Below are 14,940 nucleotides of genomic sequence, written 5' to 3'. Positions count from 1 at the left end.
TATGGATCCTCCCCCAGGTATACCAGAATACTCATATACAACAATGGTCTGTAAACTAAAGAAAGCATTGTATGAGTTAAAACAGTCCCCAAGAGCTTGGTTTGGCAGGTTTACCAAGTCTATGAAGAAGTTCGGCTACAAACAAAGCAACTCGAATCACACTTTGTTTTTAAAACATAAAAGAGGTAAAATCACTACTTTGATTATCTATGTTGATGATATGATGGTGACAGGTGATGATCATGAGGAGATTTCTAGCTTACAACAATATCTGGCTTCTGAATTTGAAATGAAACAGCTCGGAGACCTTAAATATTTCCTTGGGATTGAGGTAGCCTGATCAAAGAATGGTAACGGAAATACATTCTTGATTTATTATCTGAGACGAGAATGCTCGGATGTAAGCCAGTTGATACTCCCATTGAGCAGAACCACAAGCTATTTTTGTGTTTGAATGCAACTCCAACCGATAAGGGGAGATATCAGAAGGTTGTAGGGAAACTGATCTATTTATCGCATACCAGGCCAGATATTGCGTATGCTGTTAGTGTCATGAGTCAATTCGTGCATGACTCACGAAACCTCATATGGATGCTGTAGAGCGCATATTGAGATATTTGAAATCTGCTCCGGGTAAAGACTTATTGTTCTCGAAACATGATCACCTAAAAGTAGAAGACTACACTGATGCAGATTGGGCAGGTTCAGCCGACAACAGAAGGTCTACCTCAGGATACTTCACTTTTGTAGGCATAAACCATATGACTTGGAGGAGTAAAAAACAGCCAGTAGTATCAAGATCAAGTGTTGAAGCTGAATATAGAGGTATGGCATATGGGGTATGTGAGTTGCTGTGGTTGAGAAATCTGTTGAAGGACTTGGGTTTTAAACCAAGAGTGGAAATGAATCTATATTGTGACAATACGTCAGCTATATAGATAGCTCATAATCTTGTTCAACATGATCGGACGAAGCATGTGGAGATTGATAGACATTTTATCAAAGAGAAACTTGAAGCTGGAATTATTACTTTTCCATTTGTAAAGTCTGAAGACCAACTAGCAGATATCCTTACTAAAGCAGTGGCTAGCAAGGTGTTTAATAATTCTCTTGTCAAGTTGGGTATATGCGATATCCACGCACCGACTTGAGGGGGTGCTGAAATAAGGTATGTAGGGCGCAGGGCGCGCCTTTGTCCAGGCATATCCAAGCACGGGGCGTGCTCAACCACCTAGAGGTTCGTCAAGACAAGAGCATGGGGCGCGCCTTTGTCCAGGCATATCCAACCACCTAGAGGTTCGTCAAGACAAAAGCGTGGGGCGCGCCTTTGTCTAGGCATATCCAAGCGCGCCCGCGCGCTTAACTCTTTTCAAGTTGGGCATGTGCGATATCCACGCACCAACTTGAGGGGGGGTGTTAGAGTAACAATTTGTTATTATGTTTAGTATTAGCAAGTATTTTATAGGATATAGATATATTAGCAAGTATCTTGTAATCTTAGTAAGTGTATTATCTTTTTCTAGATATGTAGATCTAGGAGATCTTTGTATTCATGTATATATACTACAGGAAACATTAATAAAGATCATCAGAAATATTCACTAAAACATATTTGACAATATATTTCATAGAACTATTTTTAACTTTTTTATTTTCGAACTCAATAAAATATTTTTCATAAAATATATGCTTTAAAAAATGATGCAGCTCCTACCAAGGAGTAGAATGAAGCATAGAAAAAGTTCCAACATTTAGCTCGGTCCGACCAGTCACTAAGTCTTCAATTTGAAGTTACAATTTTCAAGTCTAGTATCAGAAACTGTAAAACCAACACCTTGGAGCCTATCGTTAGCTTGATGTACTGTTAGATTGTTGGTTATGTGCACCTGTCAATGCTAGCAGATAGAACACCAAAAGACGTGTCATCAAGGAATGGGGGATGGGCAGAGAGGCTTGCTAGAGCTAAATTATATAAATGAAATTTGTTACTCTGTCAGTCAGACAATCACAAGAATATAGAGATATAGAGGTGGAGGGACCTTACCTCATTTACAGACAGGTCAGTTTAGCATGGGGTGCACCCTCTAGACCATATTTCTTTTTGAAAAGCCCCAACTACCGAACACCATGCCTTCACCTTCAGTACTGGCTGCTGCCCCCTCCATCCCAAACAAACACCAATTATGGGCATTGAGTCTTACCATTCCTATATATTGCCATATTTTACGATAAGCTTCTATCCAAGGAAACATGTAGTCATGTGCTGCAACAAAAGTAGCAACGCAGGATAATTGATTGCACGCGTGATTGAATGCACTTATGCACATCATGCTACGTTATTTAATGTTCACGGGGTAAAACTTTTTCATGAGTATGAATATAGCACCCCGTATATAGAACCTACATTTGAACGTGTTTTTAAGGTGCTAAAATAGTTTTACTCTAGTTTTTATGCTAAGCTAGCATCTTCATTTAAATTGGTCCAAATGCAATATTAAGTTGGTGAATTTGGTTTTCTTGTCAGTTATAGAAGTTGCCACGTGTACGTGCAGACAAATCAAACCAATCAGCTTACCTCTTGTCATCTTGTGAGAGCCATTCGAGGTAAATCCAAAGTTCCAAACTGATTCCACATTCATGGGCATGGTCAAAACTTTAACAAAATTACCGGCACATGAACTCCATCTGAATTGGAATTTTTTTCGTACTTCTACCGTAGTAACGTAGTCGTAACTGTACTGTTGCATAGATCTCGACAAAATGATTCCTCCCTATCTTCTTAGAATCTTAGCGCATGTCATTACACGTGTCGTTTTATGAAACTGAAAAATCCCATTTACCACGCACGCTTCTAAAACGTGACTCCATGACTCCCTCCCTCCCGCATGCACGACACGATACGTTACTAACGTTTGCATGAGTGCCACGTGGACTTTCCAGGATATTAGTGTCGGCTAAATTATGAATTTAGTCACAGAGTAAGACTGAGAGATGCTCGGTGTGAAGTGGGAAGCTTTAAAGCATGATTTTATGGAAAGTTGAAGGCACTATTTTCGTGATAAGTTTCTAACGTTACATGGAATCGCTTATGCAATATGAGTTGAATACTTGAATCGCTTAGCAACTGCATTTGAATCACTTGCATACATGCTCAGGCAGTACACTATCCGATCGTCAAACTTTTTGAAGGGGCGAAGCCTTATATATTGAGAAATTTTTGTACTCCCCCTCTCTCCATCCTGCACATGCTCTGGTTCTTGACACTATGGTGTCGTCAAGAACTCAAGGGTGCAACCATAATTCAAGAAAAATTGTTGATCACTTGAATACTTGATCCCATATCAAAAGTAAATATATTTCAACAGGCATTGTAATTTTTGTAACTTCTTGTACTACGGGTGCAACAGTAGCACAGTTACCGCACAGTTACAGCTTTTCAATTTTTCGATAACTAAGAATCAAAGCATCGTCAGGTTGCTTAGAGACATTTAAGATACCAATTAAAGAAACTCAAATTTTGTGAACCATATTATCACGATTAAATATTTAGAATGATGAGAGCATAAAAATAAACCGGCCAACATAAGAAAATGTTACTAGGACGTGAGAAATGTTAGCATTTTTCTTATTATCGAAAAAAAAGAGAAATGTTAGCATTTTACAGTTAATAAAACCCAATTGACTAGTCAAACCAAAGTCAAAGCTTAAGCTGAATTTGCATTAGCTTAAATAACTAAGATATATCTCAGTTCTATAGACCAGAAAAAGAAGTGCTGAAGAAAATCTAAAGATATTATTATGAATTGACCGAGTTGGGTCAACTTAATAGGCATTCATGAAGAACTAATTATTAAGACTCAACAATTGACACTACAGACTCGCACACTCCCTTGAACTTAATTACATGGCCAAATTAACATATAAGAATGAAGAACACCTAAAATCAAAATAAAATAAAAATCAGCAATCACATATTACTGTATTCACAGCCTGACTTGATCACCTTCACATCATAATTAATCGCCATTTACATAACCAGCTCATTCACCCAGCCAATATCAGGTCCAGTACTACCACCATTGCTGTTCAAACCATCTTCATTAATAAAATTATCCCTTGATCTAGCAGGCACATTTAAAGTACTCGGGGAGAGACAGAATTGGAGTTGATCCTCATATTCTGGAGAAAAAACACCATCACCCCATGACAAATTTTCAGTACCAGAACTTGGACAAGCTACTGAGCTCAGATCTAGAGTTTGCAAAGAGTTGACAAGTTCCATAGGAACACACTTGTAACTCAAATACTCTGAAACAGATCGTTTAGTACTAGCCGAGAAACTTGAATTAGGACTTAATATTGAAGCCTCATTAAATCGAGAAAGTAAAGAATAACCACCTTCCTTGTTTGAACTTGGAGAGATAGGTGAAGAGAGTTTTGGAGATATTGGTGGTGATAAATGAGAAAGACCCATTAAAGTAGAAGTCGGCGAAGACGCCATTGAATGACAAAAATAGCAACAATGATTTGACATCGAACTTGATGGAGAACAAGAACTCAAATGATTTGACATCGAACTTGATGGAGAACAAGAACTCAAAGGCAAGACGCGGAGGTGGCGAGGAGTGTGTGCAAAGAAACATACTTTTCTAGTACAATTCCTGCCATCTTTGCAAGCATGAGTCCTATACCTAGCTGGATGTAGCCAACATTCGAAAACTCCATGAGCAAACTCACAAGAATCGCCTCGAGGACAAGTTCCATGGCGAAAATCAGCACAAGCATTGCCAGAGTAATGAAAACGTCGAGGGTCTCTTCGCCTTGCCTTTTCACCAGGGTGAGCGAATGGACAATCAGTCCAGTCATGACTACGGCTTCGCATGCACCTACGAATCTTGAATTCATACATTCGGAACTCATCGCTTGAGTATGGATCACTTTCTTCCTCATAATCATCACATCCACTTGCTGGGAATTCTTCCATGGAGTGTTTTGATTTGTTGAGTAGCTTTCTTGGTGGAAGAATGATGTCTTTGAGGGTATTTTTGGTAGAGTAAAATGGATAAGAGTGTTCTTCACAAATGCTAGACATCTTTGCCATATGAATAAGAATGAGTTGAAGACAAAAAATACAACTATGTAGCGAAAATAGTATAAGCCATTAGAGATTTGAGGGAATGAGGTGTGATGGAGAGCAGTGGAGTTGTTGAAGGCTTAAAAAGAGAAGGGTTGAGTTAACATTCATAAGAAATGACGTTGAGAGTGGTGTGAGGTATGGGGGGTGATATGCGTGTCTGCTTTGTATTTGGTGCATACATGCACACCCTACATGTGTCAGCTCTTAATGAATAGTCATTCTCCACTTTGTCCACCAAACATCGAATTAAATTGTCATTACGGTTTACACCAGTTATTTGCTTCTCAGATATTACAGCCCAATGACAAAACCCAATAATAATTTTACCATAAGTCTGGGTACCTTTTAATTTCACAGTAAATCCAAAAGTGGATTGACGTCACCTTATGTCATCAATTTTTACATCTAATTTTGGCTCAATGACACATTTTGGTTAATAATTTCAGCTCAAAAACAAACCAGGCTATCGTCCGATCCCTTTAAATTTTCATATGAAAAATGAAAATTTACATAGTATTTTTAAATATGCAAATTTCAATTTACATATGTAAAATTAAATTTGCACAGTATTTTACATATGAAAATTTAAATTTATATAATGATGTCAGCCCGTATATTTGGACTTAGAGCAAAATTAAAATTCAAGTGGACTTAGAGCGAATTTTTTTTTAAAATTGGGCTCTCATTCCAATTACTTATATTTGTTTATGGCGGGATTGGATTTATGGGCTTGAAAGAATTTATATAGATTTGGGCCCTTAGTTCCTATGCTCGACACAGTATGTATCTTTGGGTGCGATTTGAGGATATTGCATCCTAATGTGCTTGCTTGGTGGTAGTTCGTTATTGTTTTAATTGCAGGAGTTCTTCAACAACACTAGCTAGACATTGGCAAAATCAACTTTGGAGTTTGGAGTCGGAAGTTTAGGGTGATGATAGAAACTCCGTTGAACCTAATCATGTTGAGGGCTTCAAATATAGCTTAATTTGGCTCGAATATTCTTATTTCCTTTTCTTTGTCTTTCTAATTTTCTAATGGACTAATGTTAGAGTTGTAATTCATTGTTATATTTATTTATTTACTAAGTGGGATATATGCAACAATTAGCTTGTATGAAAATATGAAATTGTTAGGTCTATTTATTGTCACGCCCCAATTTTTTAGACAATTGAATATTCAGATAAAAAAACTCGGTCTGAATATTCAACAATATAATAAACCAAGACGTGAATGGGTTTGACTCACACAAGTCCAAACTAGAACTAAAATATAAAACAACATCTAAACATCGCATTCTAAAAAATATTCGGCAGAGTTTTCTCTGTATTTCCAACATTTCATAAATTTAAAACCTATCATAATATGAAAATCAAATACTATACTTCCATTTAATATATTAAAACCTCAGCCGTAAACCCAACTATTAAAAGATATACTGATTCATGGAACCGGATAATTAACTATCTCGACAAATGCCAGTTAAATCAAGTAGCCAATCCTCAAATCAAAAGAAACAATTTATATACGAACAACATTCCAGACACCCTAATACATGTCTTATACAATACAAATAGAATCATAAAAACACTAAACCATTATTTAAACAAAATATAACTTTCTCCAATTTCATTCTCTATGTCCACTTTGGAAACCCGTAGTTTCTTTGGGTATCACCACCACTAGCAATATATTAACATTCAGTACCATTTCAACATAAATAACACGGCATGGTCCCAATTTAATTTCAACAAAAAAAAAAAAAACATTAATGCCATTGAACCACTAACGTGCATCAAGACGTGTAGTTCCTCTTACCTTTCGAGACTCACTAGATAGTTTATCGCTTAAGTAGATGCATGCAGTTTCTTGCCACATAAGCATAACACTTTACATCATATCTGTAAATGTCTGACTATCATAAGCATTAGTTACACTAGTAAATACACTAATTACATAATATTTAATATAAAAGCTGCACTTTACTACAAAGTTGTCTACGTATCCAAATCCTTTAAGGTTTGAAATCAAGTTTTATGTAGCTCTTAAATGATCCAAGATCAAATAGTCTTCCCATGCAATATTTCTTATTTCACTCCAAAGAATTACGTTTTTCACAAACTAACTCAATTGTCATGCCAACGTACCAATATTATCAAAATCACACTTGAGATAGATACATAACAAATTCCATGTTGTATAAAATCATGCACAATAACTGAAAACAAAAATAAACTCATAAAATAAACCATTTTCCATTTAGTACTTAACTAATACCAAGATAATCGTCTTTCCATGGCTCGACTGACATCCCACCGTCCGATAGGCCTGAAATCTTACTGTGTATGACTACTATGTGTGTTGAATATACATATCAAATTTGAGGAAAATCCATGATTGGAGCATACTTCATCTACACCTAAACTTATGACTGCGTAATGCAGTTTGCTGACGTAGTTTATACTATAACCAATCACACTTATGTGTGCCTCGAAAAATATCCAACTGTTGGATCTACCTATAATTTTAGTATGTCATACTATAGTGTGTTGGGAAGCTATAGATCAAATTTGGGATAATTACGAGTTCAGGAAGAACTCCATCCAAGCAGTACTAAAAGACTGTGTTGTGCATATTTTAAGTGTATTATCATTTTTCATCTTCCTCATATAAACCCCTACATTCTAATATGGCTTCCTACTTCTACATTCATATAAACAATAAATATAAGAGCAACATATCATGTTTCTATGAAAAACCAAAAGCCTAACTCACCTTGTTGAAGAAATATGAAACAAATACAATAAAAATAATCTTTTATCTTCCTTATTATTTCTTCTTGGATTCTTCTTCTTCTTCATCTCTTTTTTGTTCTTGGAGGCTAGGGTTTTCAACTTTTTGAAAAATAAGAAATAAAATCTAGTTTTGAATTTAATTAAAACCTAATTATTAAAACACTTTTTCTTGTCATTATGGACGGATGGACCTCCAAATGGCACAAGATCAATATACCAACATTGTTTGGTACTACACCATAACAGGCTATTTGCAACGGCAAAAAAACGTTGCTAATAATTTTCGCAACGCTTTTTAAGCATTGCAAATATGGCATGGGTAAAGTGTTGGAAATTTTTGCAACGGTTAATAAGCGTTGCAAACAGAAATTTCCAATTATTACTAACCGTTGCAAACTGAAATTTCCAACGCTTATCAACCGTTGCAAACAGAAATTTCCAGCGCTTATTAACCGTTGCAAGAAAAATTTTCCAACGGTTTTTAAGCGTTGCAAATATTATTTGTAACGCTTGTTTATGCCCTGTTTCGTACAAAATTTTAGCAACATTTTTAAATTTGTAACGGTTATAAACCGTTGCTGATGGGTTGCAAATAAAAAAAAATCTCATATTTTGTAGCAAAATAGCTAAACCTGCCCCATTTTATTATTTTATTAGGACGCACTAACCTGCAAAAATAACATTACTTGTTCTATATTGAAACAAACATCTCATTTCCATATTGAAACAAACATCACATTTCCATGATAAAGTTCCCATTGCCTTTTCATACCATTTGACAAGTAAATAATAGCAAACACAAGCAAAAGACTGAAAAAAATAGGATATTCATTAAATATGCAATATAACTTCAAAATATTTTCTAAGAGTTACAAATTCATATTTACAAATAAAAGTAACATATTCAATACGATTTTCCAAGCAATCTCGAATCATTGCAATACCAAGTATTGGTGATGGCTTCACTCATTATAAATCCTAGTGCGGTTCCACAAAGTCCATCTAATTCCTAAAAATTCACAAAACAAATAATGAACTTAGAAATACAATAATACTAATTAAACTCATGCAATTAATTAAATATTTGAAAATCTACCTAAAGAAAGTAAGAAGTTGAACAAATGAGAAAATGGAGGGTGAAATTTTAAGCTTTACCTTAACGAGGAGCTTGAGGTGAGCATGATCATTTGATTGGAGAACACTTATTTTGCTCTGCTTCTTGCTTTTCCCTCCATCAAATTGATACCCTACACAACACACTGAACAACACATTAAACGACAACAAAATGATATATCTAGCTATTCTAAAAAGCTTTGAAACAATTTATATATAAACAAAAGAACCACTTCTATAAACCTAGGACTGTCCAACACTTTATATATAAACAAAAACATCACTTCTATAAACCTAGGACTGTCCAAAAATAGTCCTGCATCAACATGTACTAGCAAGCCATGGACCCAACATAACTCTAAAAAAGAAAGGTCGGAACATAACAATGTATAGAGCAGATCAACCTACTTTGTAATTTGATTAGAGTGGTACCCCTGGTGCTGAGTCCAACTTTAGCTTAGCTTCTGACTCGAATCGAACATCTTGCCTTATTTCGTTTTTAATAAATGGAATGGAGGCTAACTACTTATAAAAACTTTACCTTTGCTTTCTCTCTCTAGTAATGAAATGAAATTCCTTTTCTTCTTACTTAAGAGGGCGTAAAAGCAAGTAAGAAAAAAAAAAGGTGGTGCTTGGCGTGGAAGAATGGACAAGTGGGAATCGAACCCCCGAGGGCAAGCAAGCCCTTCTACCCCATTCGATTATCTTCCGACAACCATTCACTCTGTCTATCACCAATCAACGTGATTCATGCAAGATCAGCCTCCTCTCCATATAATGATTAACAAGCAGGCGATGGCGTCTGATCTCTGCCATCTTCTAGAGCTGGAAATAGAGAATCCCGCGATAGGCGGGGCGCGAAATCCATCCAACAGAAATAACGCTTCTATTATGGTAATGGGTGCAGTGTGACACGGAAGAAATCGCGCTTGGGAGGGCAAAAGTGCTGAATTTATGATTCTTTGAATTGTTCTGGGATTTAGAAGATCGAGGACCGGGTGGAGCCTTATGATATTTCTCAATAGCAATGGCCAGCTGTATAGCACGCTGAAGTGAAGAGTAATCAACAGCTCCATCTTCTGCTGGATAGCATGGAAGAGGAAACCAACGTACTTACTTCACCAAGTAAGAAACTCGCCTTGTCTTGAATCCTCAATTTTACTTAAGTCTCATGAACTCATCCGTATATTGCTGAACGAACTCAAAAACAGCCATTGCTTAAGCAAGCCCCCCCCCCGGATCCACGGACAGTTAGCACATCTAAACAGCTGCTTTTCAATCCAGTCCCGAAGGTTGTTAGCTCCGCCTCCCTATTGAATACGGTTCGACTCCTTCTTTCTATCGAGTTCAGCACCGAGCCTCCGCTCAATGGAAAGAACCTTTATTTTGCCCTGCACCCTTCTACGAGCTTCTACCAAGGATCAACGTTATACCTTTCAAACGCCGATGAAGCAGTAGAAGTGCATGTAGTAGCCGACCTTGAACCAGCTCACACGCGTTAAGCCAACCATCCCGCCCAATCGCAACATTGAAAGCCGTTCGAGTCGTTATTCTTTCAGTCGTAACTAAAAGCTTTCGAGCGAGTGCAGGATGGTGGGCGGTGGGTGGGGAAGAAAAAAGGTTAGATAACGAACAGGGATCACGGATCACGCCCGGGCTATCTTTCTCAGCTGAAGGACTAACCACCAGGTCCACTACCGAAGTGGTTGATGATCCTTCTCGATCAATTCGTTTGGCAGAATGATCAAATGAGGGCTAAGTAGCGCCTTCCTCAAAAGTTGTCTATTCGACTAGGGCATCAACAGCTTAAACTGGAGATCCAGCTAAAGGATAAGCATCAGTGTCTAGTTCATAGGGTTTCGGAGCTCTTTCATCCGTAGCAGTTGATCTTAGCCCATATGTAGCTGCTTGTGAGGAGGTTTCTGTTGGGGTCTGTTCATTTGTAGGGAACCCACCTTTCTGGAAGGGAAGGTGTGGGTCCTTTAACTCTTCGGATTTAGCCAATAGTGGATTCAGACACCACAGATGAGACGAGCGATTCGGTTGATGATAGAGCCACAGAGCAAGGGTGCACTTTGAAAGGCATGGTTGGCTCGTAAGCTCAACTCACTCGAGAAGCACGAACAAAGAGCTTTTTTCGCGCATTGAGCGAGCAGTTTTGGTGGTAGTCCAGGCTAACACACTTTCTCTAAGAATGAGTTTCACTACGAGTCCAGCTCTGACCCTGACAGTTAGCGGACGTTGGCGATTCCGCAACTAAAAAGACAGACCAGCTAAGCTAATTTGTGCAAATTCATCACATATCTTGTTATGGTATAGTTAATTCATGAGGAAAAACCGTCCATCCACATTAAAACATTTTGACGAATAGGGATGAGTCGGAAAAATTGTCTATAGTATTTTCGAACAGTGTAAAGAAGAGGAGGAGCTTTAGCCCTTCTCTCAAAATTTTGTGCATTTGCATTCAAATCTGTTAAGAGTCTTGTTCAGACATGATCTATTGGATGGAAGGAAAAGAAAATAGAACGAAAATTCGAAAAAGCAATACAACAATATTTAAACATACGTGTAGCATTTGTGCAAGTGTTTTCAGTTCATTTTGAGTATGGAGTGTTTTCTCGTTATTCAACTACAACTATACATAAAAAAAGCTCTTCAGACAAATGACAAACATAGCTATAAATCCTATAATCAGTTGGCATATTATTTACGTAGTGGCCCTGTGGCGAATGACTTAAACCATGGACTATATTTCACATAAGTGCAATAAAGTCAACATATTTAAATTCTAATATTTCATATCTATATGGAACTTTCATTGTTTATGAATTATTTTCTCTTCTCATATTTATTTTCTTTTCCAAATAGTGTATGGTGCATGAAAAGAATTAGAGATTTAGGGGGCCTGGACTGGCCAAACTAGATATAGAGTTTAAAGGTCGAAATGAAATTACAAGGCCCCTAATGACACGACTAGTTATCATCATCGTCTATTAGTATACAAAGAAATGAGGTCAGATTCATGTCCAACATTAGTGGTCACACAAAACCACTAAAATTTAGGACAGAATTATGTAACCAAGTTTTATATCGTAGTGTATATATAAAATGAGATAAAACAATACCTTCAAGAAAAATATTACCGGGCCATTCTACACTACATCCCTTGCTAGCAGCTGATTACAAGGCTGACATGAAATGCTTATTGAAAGCAAAATTTTCCTCAGAGAAACCCTCACTGTAGAACAATTTAAGATTTTCACTGCAAGCTTCTTTTTATTAAGTTCCCTTACCGTCCATATGCAAGATAATCATCACTATTTGTCAAAGACAACAAAGAATTTATCCGCTCCATAGCAGCAATAGTCCCACACAGATCGCCAAATGTGTTAAAAAACCCTTGTACCTTAAACATTTCCAACATTATATAGGTAGGAGATGAAAACAACCAATTCAATAAGCTTACCACAAAAATTGCTTACAGAAAATATTAATGTGAATGTTTAACCGATAGAAGAAGCCACTGTTTCAGCAGATAACTCCCCCTGCAAGAATTTTTTTCAGTACTTTTAACCATTGTTATTTTGATAAACGAAGTATATGTCTATTTAATGTCAAAGTCCTAGACGAGCAAAAGAAAACAACCAAAACAATAAGAAACGACTTTATGACAAAATTTAACTCTTCATATAAAGCATATTTAACTACTATACATTAATAACGACCAAAATCTGAACAAAAAATATATATATCATTTTCAACAAATTGATAATTATATTCAAATAAATAAATCCCGGAAAGAGAGTGCTACTATTATGAAATGCTAACAGCTTTCACTTTGTTTCTGCAAAAACAGTATAGAGTCACACAAATAAACATAGACTACAGTTCTAGGCACGGCTTCATTTGCAAGTTCTAAGCTTCGTGCCACTGGAATAGTGTGCTACAGCCTGCTTTAACGGATGATGCAATTGAAGGTTTCAGTACTTTCTGACTAAGAAATGATAATAGCACGACTGAAACTCTAATCTACTAAGTTACATTGACATGGATATGTGTGTCCATACTAATACGGATATGAAGTGTCTGACACGATAAAATATCAAAAAATTGAGGTTTATCACAATACATGGACGCATAGAGACGTATCCGACATAGATTATATTCCAAACAAAAAATCAGACCAATGAACATGTCTGTGTGTGACTATGTATGCCAAACAAGAACCTCCCATAATACCATTGTTAATAAATCTTCCATTTTTTTTTTGTCTATTGCAAAGATTTTCACTATAAGTGACCAAAAGGGGCCTTTGAAGTCCAAAATACAATAGCATGTTCAGCACAAAGAAAGGTTTTAGCATTTCTTTTACCTCAGGACAGAGCACATTGATACGGATTTCTTGACGTTTGTACAGAAGAAGTGATCTAGTAAATAACACCACACCACCTATGGTATTACCATACCAAGGACCAATGCATCATGCAGTAGAAAAAGACAAGTACGCATTCATAAGTGAATGGCAACTAAGCAAAATAAAAGAAAACACGCCTTTGGAGCCAGAGTATATAGGGTTTGGAAGCATCAGATAAAGTCTCGAAGCAGACGCCATGTTTATAATCACACCCTGCTTCTTCCCCCCTAGCATGGCTTGTATCTGCACATGGAACAAAAATTGAATATGGCTTATATAATGTCTAATACATTGATAAATTTGTAATAACAAAAACAAGACACATACCTTATGTCACTCCGACCTTATATATAAACAACAAACTCAAAGCTTTGTCTCCCTCTTAAAAAAGGTTAGTAATGTTGTTCAAGTCTATGCTTTATTTGCATTATGATATATATATATATATATATATATATATATATATATATATATATATATATATATGGGGTGGGATAGAGGCACAGTCACTGTAGCCACATTCTAGGCACAGTAACTCCCATCCACCGATCTGTTTCAATCCTACGGATATGGGTAGTTCAATCAGCCAAATACGAAATGCGAAATTATTTCGAGAAAACAAAATTTTCGAAACAAAAAAATAGAAAATCTCCAAAACAAAAAAAAACAAAAGATCGATCTATTTCTCTTTTCTCTCTTAAACCTTCTTCTTCAAAATTAGATCAATCTCCAAAATTAAACCTCACTGAGCACATGCTTCCACAGAGGGTGTTACCAAATATTTGAAGCCTGCTGTCGCTGACTTTCTGTTACAGAAGGTAAGCTTTTTGTTTATTTTTTTAGCTGCTATTTATTTCCATTTAGTGGTTGAGCTAGATTTAGTGTATGCCACAAAAATCTGTTTTTACTCTGGATAAACGGAGACTAGTTTTGAAGAGAGAGAATCTTGAAGGGGATTTGGGGGAAGAAGGATTTAAGTTTTGAAACAATCTGGAGGTTTTGGTGTAGCATTGAAGTTTGGGACTGTTTTGAACTTGTGCTGGAGTTGGTACTTGTGGGGCTATTGTTCGACATTGTAAATTTGGGCTGGAAATATCTTGAGAAGATTGAAATCTTGGGGTTGATGGATTGTTACCACCAGAAAGAAACCTAAACTTGAGTCTACTACTACTTCTTAGGAGTACTAGGTGTACTTGGATTTGGGATTTGTTTATCTGAAAATGAAGTTTGATGATCTGAAGATGAATCTCTTGGAATAGATGTGCGGAAAGCTCTTCTCCACCCAGTTCCACCCATATCACTCAGATAAAAAGATGATAGACACAAGAATTAAAACGAAAGAAAAGGGAGTTTGTTATTTGTTGTATTCCTAGCTAGCTAAACAAGACAAAATGATAAGATGGGATGATATTATTCTATATACAGCAATAGAACTCATCTCTTTTGCTTGACTTTGCAGTACTCTCTGCAGCATTTTTCTGG

General features: G+C 36.5%; 1 pseudogene across 1 annotated transcript; it reads right to left on the bottom strand.

Moving 5' to 3' along the window:
* Positions 1-3,774: 3,774 nt before the first annotated feature.
* Positions 3,775-5,206, bottom strand: LOC147476545 (zinc finger CCCH domain-containing protein 2 pseudogene; annotated as a pseudogene). The gene has a single exon (XR_015207715.1). The product of XR_015207715.1 is annotated as a zinc finger CCCH domain-containing protein 2 pseudogene (transcript).
* Positions 5,207-14,940: the final 9,734 nt, after the last annotated feature.

Source organism: Coptis chinensis, chromosome 9 (assembly GCF_015680905.1).
Source record: "Coptis chinensis isolate HL-2020 chromosome 9, ASM1568090v1, whole genome shotgun sequence".
In the NCBI taxonomy this organism is placed as follows: domain Eukaryota; kingdom Viridiplantae; phylum Streptophyta; class Magnoliopsida; order Ranunculales; family Ranunculaceae; genus Coptis; species Coptis chinensis.
This window is presented reverse-complemented; position numbering and strand designations above follow the sequence as displayed.